A 12345-nucleotide genomic window follows, 5' to 3' on the forward strand; every position below is an offset into this window, starting at 1 on the left:
GCGGGATGCCTTGCGGGAGAGTCGAGCGTCACAAGGGAAGTACGACCAGAAGATCTCTGAGCCCTTTCTTTTCCACAGGGGTTATATGTGAGTCAAGTTCAGGGATCAAGAGCAAAGCACTGAGGAAGGAGACAGCTTGGGCTGCACCCCTGGTCCCTCACTCACCAGATTTACAAGATCTGGTGAAATTGTAAGATCTTGAGCAAGTTACTTAAACTATCTGTGCCTCAGTTTCATGATCAGTAAAATGGGTATAAAAATATCTACCTCAAAGAATAGTCCACAGAAGTCTTTAAAAATGTCACATATGTAAAATACCTGACCCACAGTGAGCACTTTTTAAACTATTTTCTATAATTTCTAGGATATTGAAGGTGATGGAGCTGATGCTATACTTTGTCCTTTAAACCCAGGGGCAGTGACTGCCAGTGTTGGATCAGGGACTCACTTCTTCACAGTGGTGGCTGTGGAAGGTTAATCACATGGTGAACCCAGTAACCAAGATTAGGAGAAAGAAAATCCCTCCAACCGCCTTTGAATTTCAGTTATGTGTACGTTTGCTTTGAACTGGTGATTCAACGCTTTCTCTTGGAGAGAGAACAAAGCGAGTGATGTGGAACTCAAATCTCATTTACAACTTAATTTTAAAACTGAGGAGATTTGCAATATTGGAAAGGCAAGGGAGCAGGAAATAAACTTTAGAGTAATTGCTCAGTCGCCTTTTAAATGTAAGGCATTGCATTGCTATTTTTGTTGATGGTATTCAAATAAGAGGATGCCACAGCTGCGGAGGAACCTAGGAGATCATTGACGGTAACTCCTTCACCAAGTGAGGAAGAAATCACAGGCCAGAGACCGGAGGGGCGGTCTCCTGTCTCACAGTAAGTTACAGACAAGACCAGAATCAGATGGTGCAGATCCTCGGGCTCCTAGACAGGTCTCGGTAGAAGTCCAAGAGTGAAATAATAGCCTCAAACAGCAACCTTACTGCCCATCTGTAAGAGAAGAGGTGGAGGGATGATATTCTGAGCACCGTGTTTACAAAAACACAAAGACACCCTCAAGAAGTAGGCTGATCACCTTCCCCAAAGAGTTTATGACAGACAGGGAAGCAGCCGTTATGCCTCACTTCTTAAAGTTTTTGAGCCCAGGAAGCCACATATTGTTTTATGTTCATTATATAGGCAAGTAAATTGAGGCGGGAGGGCAACTTTTGTTTTCAACCACAGAAATCCCCAGTCCTAAAGCCCATGTTTGCAGGTGTTGGAACATTAGAATAGGAGAGGTGTGTTGTCAGAAGCCCAAAACCAGCAGCCCAGATAAAACCCCTGGTTTTGCTACACCTAAGGGTGCTCTAAAGCACTAGTTTTTGTGTATGTTTGTTTGTTTGTTTGTTTGCTTGTTTGTTTGTTTGTTTTGAGGCAAGGTCTCGCTTTGTGGCCCAGGCTGGAATGCAGTGGCATGATCATGGCTCACTACCGCCTCTACCTCCTGGGCTCAAGCAATCCTCCCACCTCAGCCTCCCAAGTAGCTGGGACTACAGGTGACTGCCGCCATGCCTGGCTAATTTTTTTTTTTTTTTTTTTTGTAGAGGTGCGGTCTCACTATGTTGCCCAGACTGGTCTTGAACTCCTGGGCTCAAGCTAAAGCATTACTTTTCAAGCTGTGCTCCTCATCAAAGGTGGAGCACGAGAGATATTGCCGCTACCCCACTTTTGTCTCCTATCGAAGCAGCCCCGTTCTTATTTGGTTTTTATTTGGGGAAGTCAGTATAAGATTTTACAGCAAAGCACCCTGGTGTTTTAAAAAAGCATTGCCTGAGAGCGTTCAGATGATGTATCCACAACATCTTTTGTTCCTGACAGTCAACTGTGGCATGTCACGTTGGCGGATGTGCTTCTACAGAGTCTGGCTGCGGTGCTAAGCTGTCCTTCATGGGGCCACAGGGTCCCTTCCCTACAGCCCCCAGCCAGGTGCTGCAGCTGCATCTGCCCCCCAAGAGGCAGCCAGCGGTTCAGGAGCACTGTGGAAACAGAGGCCAACACGCAGGCCCAGGGGAGGCCCGCCATGCTTCCTGACGTTCACCCTGGCTGGGCCCAGTGGAATATGGTCTGTCCTTGGCTGGCAGCTCCCACTCACCCAGCAGCAGCCAGGGCCATTTCGATTAACCCTTCACAGCCACTCCACTTTGAACATGCATGTGCTCTGTTCTTTTTGCTGATTTAATTAACATAATATAATGGAAATAAAATAATTGAAGGGGCTGCCACTTCAGAAAAGATCATCGCAGGGCTGCTCGGGAAGCATTGTTGCATGGTCTCCAGGCAACGCCCAGGAGGCCCGAGAGGGGCTGGCGGTCCCCAGGCCTCATCCCACAGCCCCAGCCCAGCCCGCCTAGGCCCAGATATATGGGCCACAGGCACAGGGATATTCCTTCAGACCCTTCCTTCTTCACATCTTTGTGCCTTTGAGTCCTGAACTGTAATTTCCCAGTTTGAAATAACTAAGAAAAATCCAACAGAGCAAAATAGAAACATCAGAAATTCAATCATACACATTGCACCCCCCAAGACATTTTTAATAATACTATTTGTAAGGCCAGGATCACACCGTGCTTTCTGGAAGTGATCCTTGGACCAAAGATTAGTATTACATGGAGATTGCTGTGAGTGGACTCTCTCAACATTTATTTTCAAGTGATAGTTTTTGAGCTGAAGATCTGGGTTCCCCCCAAGGATCTGTCTCTAATTGTCAGGAGATCACACATTGGTCTCTTTCCTCTCTGGGACTCAGTTTCACCCCCTCCATCACTGCCATGATGTTCAACAGGAGTGATGAGGGAGCATGGCTGAGACTCAATTGTGGATTTTTTTCAGGCTACGATGAGCAGGCAGCTATGCCGGGTTCTGATCCCCTCAGCATGGAGACCTGCGCTTGGCTGCAACCATTCTGCAGATGGAGCAGGATGCAGAGAGAGGCACCTCTTGACCGGATGCTCCGTAAGGGCAGCCGATCTACAAGGGAAAGTTCCTTCCCTGTTCCCCAGCGCAATGGGAAGCCACAATGGAAGGCGGCAGGACAGCAGAATGACAAAGAGTCTGGCAACCTGCAGGGACACATTCCTGGCCCCCCTACACCGCCCTGTAGATCCTCCATGACAAATACCTTTCAAAGTGATCTAGCCCCAAGGAAAAGACCCTTATTTTATGAATTGTCCAGTGGAGGAGCATTTTTTTGCCAGTGACACCAAATAATAGGCATGCTATAAAATAAAATACTACATGATGTTATCTGATTTTGCCGGGTTACAAAGCAGAAGCAAAAAACAAACCAAAACGCTCTGACTTTTCTTCATGAAAAACAGAGTTTTCAGGCATGTTGTTGTTATTGGTGGTGGTGCTGGTGGTGGCTTTTCCCCTTTAGTGATAGAAATGCAAGGGAATGAGAACTAATTGTTGAAGGTTTTAAATGTGCTGTACCTTGTTAATGTTTCTAACATATTGATTCCTATTAATTAATCTAGTGTAATGGAAAAGTCAATTACGCCATATTAACACCACTTGTTGTAAAAAAGACTAAATTACTGAATGCAGATGGAGAGCAGATGTGTTATGATAAACATGTGATACGTTCCTCTGCCCGTCTCCAAAGTTAATCTGGCTTGAGGTATCCAAAACATGGCCCATCTCCCTATGGGGAAGAAGAAGCCAATTACAGGTTGGAGAGGAGTGTGGAGATCAGATTTTTATTTAAAAAAAAAAAAGAAAAGGAGAGTGAAGCTGAAAAAATAAGATACCTCACTGGCTTGATTCTTCTCCTTCCACAATGCATCTGATTCTAAGGAACAAGCGTGGAAACAGGAGTAGGGAGACTTGGGCTCTAGTTCTGATTCTGACACAAACTCACAGCTTATGTCTTCTCCCAGAACTCTCCATCAAGGTTGGTTTGTTTATTTATTTATTTATTTATTTATTTTGAGACAAGGTCTCATTCTGTCACCACCCAGGCTACAGTGCAGTGGCAGAATCATGATTCACTGCAGCCTCAAACTCCTGGGTTCAGGTGATCCTCCTGCCTCAGCCTCCCAAGTAGCTGGGACTACAGGCATGCACCACCACGCCCAGCTAATTTTTTTTTTTTTTTAGACAGAATTTTGCTCCTGTTGCCCAGGAGTAAAATAGTGCGATTTCGGCTCACTGCAACCTCCACCTTCCGGGTTCAAGCGATTCTCCTGCCTCAGCCTCCCAAGTAGCTGGGATTATAGGTGCGTGCCACTACCACACCCAGCTAATTTTTATATTTTTAGTAGGGACAGGGTTTCACTATGTTGCCCAGGCTGGTCTTGAACTCTTGACTTCAGGTGATCTGCTCACCTCAGCCTCCCAAAGCGCTGGGACTACAGGCATGAGCCACTGCTCCCAGCGCTAATTTTTAAATTTACTTTTTATAGAGACATGGTGTCCCCATGTTGCCCAGGCTGGTCTCGAACTCCTTGGCTTAAGCAATCCTCCTGCCTCAGCCTCCCAAAGTGCCGGGATTATGGGCGCGAGCCACTGCATTGGCGTTTGGTGAGATTTAAATCAAAATATCCATTCATTCTTTCAATAAACACTCTTGGCTGCGTATAATGACTGAGGTTCGGATGTTATCCCTAACTGTTTCTCAAACATCTCAGCCGGGGTTTTTTGCAGGCACGTTCAATGCAGTACAGCATGCCTTCCCTCTGAGCCTCCTGAATCATCTGAGGCCCCTGCCACCTCCCCAGTGTCCAAGACAGAAGCCTACAAGTCATCTTGGGCTTCCCTTTCCCTCCCTACCTCCTTGGCTCCACCAACCTGAGGTTGTTAAGGTCTATTGAGCCTACCATCTAGATATTTACATTATAACATCCATAAAATTAAAAAGCAAATAGGAAACTGAAAAAAAAAGTCAACAACTATAAAGGGTTAGCATGTTGAATATACTATACAAAGCCTTTTTCTAAATAAATAAGAAAAATTATCCCATAAAAATTGGGCAAAGGAAGAGAACAATTTGCAGAAGAAATACATAATAAGGTAAATAAATATCTGAAAATGTACTCACTTCAAAAATCAAGGAAAGTCTAATTTTAACTAAATACTTTTTTTCCCCTCTCAAAATATCTACTTCTTTATAAAATCATCAGTCTCATTGATCATGAGGATACCATGAGACAGGCATTATAGTGTCCCGCCGAGTAGAGAATATAAAATGTGTGGAACATTTTGAGGAAGCAATTCAACAACAGGTATTAACAGCTTTGAAAGTGTCCATGTCTCTTTATCCAGGAATTTTCCTTCTAAAAATCCATTCTAGGAAAATAGTTAGAGGTGCAAATTAAGGATATATGTATAGGGTGTTTATTACCACATTATTTTTACTGTCAAAATGTGAAAACAGGCTAGGCACAGTGGCTCACTCCTCTAACTCTAGCACTTTGGGAGGCCAAAGCAGGCGTATCACTTGAGGTCAGGAGTTTAAGACCAACCTAGTCAACATGGCGAAATCCCATCTAATATAAAAATTAGCTGGGCATGCCTATAGTCCCAACTACTCAGGAGGCTGAGGCAGGAGAATCTCTTGAACCCAGGAGGGAGAGGTTGAAGTGGGCCGAGATCACACCACTGAACTCCAGCCTGGTTGACCGAGTGAGACTCCATTTCAAAAAAAAAAAAAAAGAGAGAGGGAAAACAACTTAAATATCAAAAACTGGAGAAACAGTAAACACTCTTTGACATATCTGTTTGAGACAATTATGCAGTCACAGAAATGTTCATGAAGGATTTTCAGATTGTGTGAAAATGCTCACGGGGTCATGGTGAATGGAAAAATCGGGGCTAGAAAACCAAATACAGCTAGAGCCTCATTTTCCCTTTTTTTCCCCACCAAATTGTATTTTCCATGCAATATTATAACAGGAAAAAACAAAACAAAACAAAAAACGTCTTTCAGGGCTTCTCACTGACATGTGAACTTCAGTGATCACACGAGACCCTTTGGGGTCCACTCCTGGTACCTCTGCCTCCTGAGTCCTCACCGCACCTCCCACCTCCCCGCCTTCGGATTTTGGCTCCCGCATTCTTGGCGCTCCTTCGCCAGGCTTGGCTGCTGGCTTTATGCTTTTGCCCCATTTCTCTGCCAGGGAGCGCCTTGCTTCCCCACTCTGCCTCCCCAGTGCGTCACTTGCTGCTGACATAAACATCCACCTTCAGGACTCAGAGGACCTTCAGGACTCAGCCTGCACTTGGACCTCTCAAGAGCGCCTTCCCCGGCGGGATTTGTCATTATTCCACCTTGAGACCCCACCACTTCCGCAGACCATGGCGCTGTCAGGGGATTTCAGCAGGAGAAATCTGCAGACCATGGCACTGTCAGGGGATTTCAGCAGGAGAATGGCACGTTCTGCAGTTTCAGAAGAGGCCTCTGGCAACCACATCTGCAGCAGGCGTGATCCTGGTGTGGGAGAAATAGACAGGAAGCTCTCAGAGGCCAGGGAGGACTCTGACTGGGACAAGGGCGTGGAGCGTTGGGACTCTACCCACTCCTGGTCAGAATTTTCAACCTGCCCTGTGGCTGTCCTGGGCCCCATTTGGACGGTGCTTCTCTTGCTGCCCAACTGCCCCCAGCATTGTTCCCTTCGGTCCCAGCCCTCCACAAAAGAGCTCCCATTCCTGCTAGCCCTGCCTGAGATTCTCCTTGGCCTGAGTTCTACCCTACCCCACACCCTGAGAGTACTCTCCCTTCTCCCTTCTCTCAGACCACAACATGAGAGAGAAGCCTGAAGTGTCCTCCGTCATCAGGAATGCCAACATTCAGAACACAGACCGAGTCTCTTCAGCCAGACCATGCCTGGCTTCCCGGCCATGGCAGCTACGTGGGAGAATCAGGGCCCTGGAGACACTGACACCTGGGAACAACCTCAGACAGGCTGGAGTCCAAGGCCCACCACTGATCACCAATAGACAGTGATCCACAGCAACAGAGTGCCCAGAAGGCCACCTCGACTGGCAAGTTCCTGAGCACCTCTCTATGCCAGGCACTGGGCAGCATGCCTGCAGTGCTCTTGGAAAGCTCAGATTAGTGGCAGTGACAACAAATAAAAGAAAATGAACAGGAGCGTGAGCAGCTGGGATGTGGTATGAGCAGGTCTCCTACATTGCCTGGAAGTCTTTGCAGAACGCTTCTGGAAGGGGGGCCTTTATCCATGAGTCCTTAGAGAGAGAAGGCAGGGGAGGACTTTCTGCAGGAAAAACAGAGTATGTGAAGCCTAAAACCACCCAAGTAAGGAAACGTGTTCTCTGTGCCTCAGTTCCCATTTGGAAATCCTGCTGGGAGATCATGGTGCAAACTCACATCAAAGGAACCCGAGATCCAGGCTCAGACCCACCACTCGCCAACCCCATCACTTTGCACCCATCGTGCCTTGCTCAGAATTCTCCAAAATGGCACCATGGATGCTAAACCAATCGTTTAGCAGTTATTTTGGGGTTTAGACCACTAACGTGCAGAAGAGGGCTCAGACCATGGTGGGGACTTAATAAATGTTTCTAGACCGTCTTGCTTTTCCAACAAGAGAGAGAATCAAGGGCAAAAACTGTGCCTTATATCTCCTTGCACCTTGGTTAGGACCAAAGACCTCTTCACACCCAGCAAGGCCCTGCTGATGGATTCATTTGCTGGGGCTGTCTCGTCTTTCTCATCTCATCCTCCACCAGGGCGAACTCTTTGACAGCTTCAGTAGCAATTTTCAAATTTCAAAGGCCCCGGCAGGGCTGAGGAAGGTACCCTAGGTAAAAAGGTGGAAGAGCCTGACTTGTCATCAGGCAGGCAATAATCATTTGTCTGGAAAATTCACTTGGAGATCACAGAAGCAGCTGTCTACTGTGTCTCCAGCCCCTTGCAGAAGGCTGGCTCCCAGGCAGAAGGAGCAATTGCTTCCCCACAGCCTGGAAAGTCTGCCGGAGACAAGTTCCTACAGGAACAGCAAACACACTTGCCCTTCACTACCTCCCCTGCCCCCACCTCACTTCCTCTCCTGCCTTGCTCAGACCCCCTCCCACACCTCTCCCTGGAGTCCGGAATGAGACCAGCACCTCCGGACGGGTGTGTGCCAAGTGACCTGCTTAAACCCATTGCTCCTGGGACATAATTCCCAAGGAAGTACATTTTAATTAAACTTTCCGGTAAACACGTCTTTTGCTCTATAATAACTCCATTAAAAAGAGATCACTATAAAGAAGCCGTTCTATCCCATAAACATTGAAAACAGACAAACAGGCTCCTGAGCCAGGCTGGCAGCACTAGAGCTGCCCCACTCCACAGCCTCAGCCTCCCTGCAGGTGCCTGCCTGGGTCCTCCTGCTTCCAGACTTTTTCTCCAGGGGTTTCTCCCCACCTGGAATGCTCAGAGAGCCTCTCTGCCCTCCTCCAGGAGCCTTCCCTGATCAGCCTTCACCCATCTGAAGTTTTCTCATAGCCCCAGCTACCCACCCACGTGCCATAAAACAACCTTGCTTGTCACTATCTGCTCTCACCAAGCAGGTCGTAAGTGAGGACAAGGAGCAGGCCACATGCTTCTTGGTCTTCCCCAAAGACCCCTTACAGAGAGCTTTGTGCAGAGTAGAAACACAGGGCCACCTAAAATCTCCAGTTGCTGACAAATAGTACCTGACAAAAAAAAGGATGTCTTATACGTCATTCAGCTATCTAGAAGAAGTCTTGTCTGATTACTATCTAGAAAAAAGAAGGTATGTGGTTGTTGATTGGTTCTCCTAAATTATTTTAAGAAATGTGCCTGGCTATCCAAAATACAAGACAACAATTCCTCATCTACAATTCGAAAGTCCAAAAAGCCCTTTAAAAAAGCAGGAGGCCGGGCAAGGTGGCTCATGCCTGTAATCCCAGCACTTTGGGAGGCCGAGACGGGCGGGTCACTTGAAGTCAGCAATATAAAACCAGCCTGGCCAACCTGGTGAAACCCTGTCTCTACTAAAAATACAAAAATTAGCTGGGCATGGTGGTACATGCTTGTAATCCCAGCTACTCAGGAGGCTGAGGAAGGAGAATAACTTGAACCTGGGAGGCAGAGGTTGGAGTGTGCTGACATCATGCCAGCGCACTCCAGCATGGGCAACAGAGCAAGACTCTGTCTGAATAAATAAATAAATATTAAAAAGCTGGAGACCTTGTAATCCCAGTACTTTGGAGGCAGAAGCATGCATATCGCTTGAGCCCAAGAGCTTGAGATCAGCCTGCACAACATGATGAAAACCTGTTTCTAGTCCCAACTACTGGGGAGGCTGAAGTGGGAGGATCAGTTGAGCCCAGCAGGTGAAATCTGTAGTGAGCTTTGATCATGCCACTGCATTCCAGCCTGAATGACAGAGCGAGACCTTGTCTCAAAAAAAAAAAAAAAAAAAGTGAGGAGAATGTAACCCCAGCATTTTGGAAGGCCAAGGCAGGAGAATCCCTTGGGCCCAGGAGTTTAAGACCAGCTTAGACAACATAGTGAGACAAACCCCTTCCACCACCACCAATCTCTACCAAAACAAAAAATTAGCCAGGCGTGGTGGCACATGCCTGTGGTCCCAGTTACACCGGAGCATGAGGCAGCAGGGTCACTTTAGCCCAGTAGGTCAAAGCTGCAATGAGCCATGCTGGCACCACTGTACTCCATCCAGCCTAGGCAACAGGTGAGGCTCTGTCCAAAAAAAAAAAAAAAAAAAAATCAGGGGAAGAAGAATTTTTTTTGTTGCTTTTTAAGCTTATTTGGCAGTAAGATCTGACTTGATTTAAATGTACTTTTACAATTTTAGCAGCAAAATTTTACTTAGTGGAGAGTTGTCTGTTTTGCTGCAAAAAATAATAATGTATTAATTATAAGATACTGGTCTGGATCCCGCTGGGTGTGTTATACAGTATATTATACGTATGGACTATATTTCTCTTCTAAAAATAAAAAAAAATTGAATTACGAAGCCATCTGACCCCAGCAGTTTCAGAAAATGGATTATAGAGCTAGATGTGCAATGTTCAAAAGTTCCCTGTAGATATTTGTACTCTGAATTCTAGTTTTCTGATCCATGTTTTATAATTTCTAGGGCATTTATAGTAGATTTTATTATTGTTCCCAAATATCTGTTTCTCTCTCCCCTGTAAGAGATGTTTCATTCTTGCCATTGCCTAGGGGGTTTTCAATAATTCCCTTAGGGAGGAGATTAGCCAATGCCTCATTGACCTCAGACTTTGCCAGTGCAGTGAGAGCAGATACACTATACACCACCTCTGAGTGAAGTTTTAAAGTCATTGTATGTGTCAGTTTTTTGTCTTTTTCCTCTGTCATGAGAATGGCATGTCCCAGACAGAAGATGCACCTTTCACTTGGATCCTGAACTAAAGAAGATAAATGACTTCATACCACATAGAAAAATTAAACTTAATAAATCAATGGGCTAAATATCAGGGCTAAAACAATAAAACTCTTAGAAGGAAACATAGGGGTAAATCTTTATCACCTTGAATCTGGCAATAGATTCCTACATAGGACACAAAATGAATGAACAACAAAAGAAAATAATAGGTAAATTGAATATCATCAAACTTAACAACTTTTGTGTATCAAAGGACATTATCAAAAAATAAACAAAGGACATTATCAAGAAAGTGAAAAGAAAATCTTCAAAATGAGAGAAAATATTTACAAATTATATATCTATTAAGGGCCTAGTATCTAGCACATATAAAGAACCTTTGGGCCAGGCATGGAGGCTTATGCCTGCAATCCCAGCACTTTGAGAGGCAGAGGCGGGTATATCACTTGAGGTTAGGAGTTCCAGACCAGCCCGGCCAACATGGTAAAACCCCGTGTCTACTAAAAATACAAAAACCAGCCAGGCATGGTGGTGGGCATCTGTAAACCCAGCTATTTGGAAGGCTGAGGCAGGAGAATCTCTTGATGCCAGGAGGCGGGGGTTGCACTCAGCCGAGATCACGCCACTGAACTCCAGCCTGGGCAACAGCAAGACTCCATCTCAAAAGAAAAACCCACATCTTTACAACTAAACAACAAAAAGACATGAAATCCACTTTAAAAATGGGCAAAGGACATGAACTGGTATTTCTCCAAAAAGGATACACAAACAGCCTACAAGCACATGAAAAATTGTTCGTTGTCATAGAAAAATGCGTATCAAAACCTCAATGAGATACCACTTCACATTCACTAGGATGGTTGTAATTAAAAAATAGAAAATAAAGACTGGGAGTGGTGGCTCACGCTTGTAATCCCAGCACTTTGGGAGGCCGAGGTGGGAAGATCACCTGAGGTCAGGAGTTCGAGACCAGCCTGGCCAACATGGTGAAACCCCCGTCACTACTAAAAATAAAAAAAAAATAGCCAGGTGTGGTGGCACACACCTGTAATCCCAGCTACTGGGGAGAGTAAAGCAGGAGAATCGCTTGAACCTGTGAGGCGGAGTTGGCAGTGAGCTGAGATCACGCCATTGTGCTCCAACTTGGGCAACAAGAACGAAACTCCTTCTCAAAAAAATAAATAAATAAAATAAAAAATAGAAAGTGTTAGTAAGGATGTGGAAACATTGGAACACTGGTATATTGCTGGTGAAGTTATAAACTGGTATAGCCACTGTGAAAAATGATTTTGTGATTCCTCAAAAAAATTAACGTAGAATTATCCTATGACCTAGCAGTTCCACCAGGACATCCCTTGTCCAAACATTAAAAACTAGTACTAAAACAAATACATATACACACATGCTTATAGCAGCACCATTTACAATAGCCAAAAGGTAGAAACAGCAGACATGTTCACCAGTGAATGGATGGATAAGCAAATAATACACATGTAATGGAGTATTATTTAGCCAAAAAGAAAGGAAGTACTGATATGTGCTACAAAGTGAATGAATCTCAAAACTAATGTTAAATGAAAGAAGCCAAACACAAAAGATCACGTATTGTATGATTTAATTTATGTGAAATATTCAGAATAGGGAAATCCACAGAGACAGCTCACAGATCAGTGGCTGCCAGTGGGTGAGGGAAGAGGGGAATAGGAATCAACTATTAATGGGTATGGGGTTTTTCTTTTGTTATGATGAAAATGTTCTCCAACTAGATAGAGGTGGTGATTGTACAGCACTCTGAATGTATTAAATGCCACTACATTGTTCACTTTAATATTTAACATATATATAATATAACATTACGTTATATGAATGTCTTTTTTATTTTTTATTTTTTTATGTAGAGACAGGGTCTCACTATGTTGCCCAGGTTGGTCTTGAACTCCTGGCCTGAAGCTTCT

This window comes from Symphalangus syndactylus, chromosome 18 (assembly GCF_028878055.3).
Source record: "Symphalangus syndactylus isolate Jambi chromosome 18, NHGRI_mSymSyn1-v2.1_pri, whole genome shotgun sequence".
Taxonomy (NCBI): domain Eukaryota; kingdom Metazoa; phylum Chordata; class Mammalia; order Primates; family Hylobatidae; genus Symphalangus; species Symphalangus syndactylus.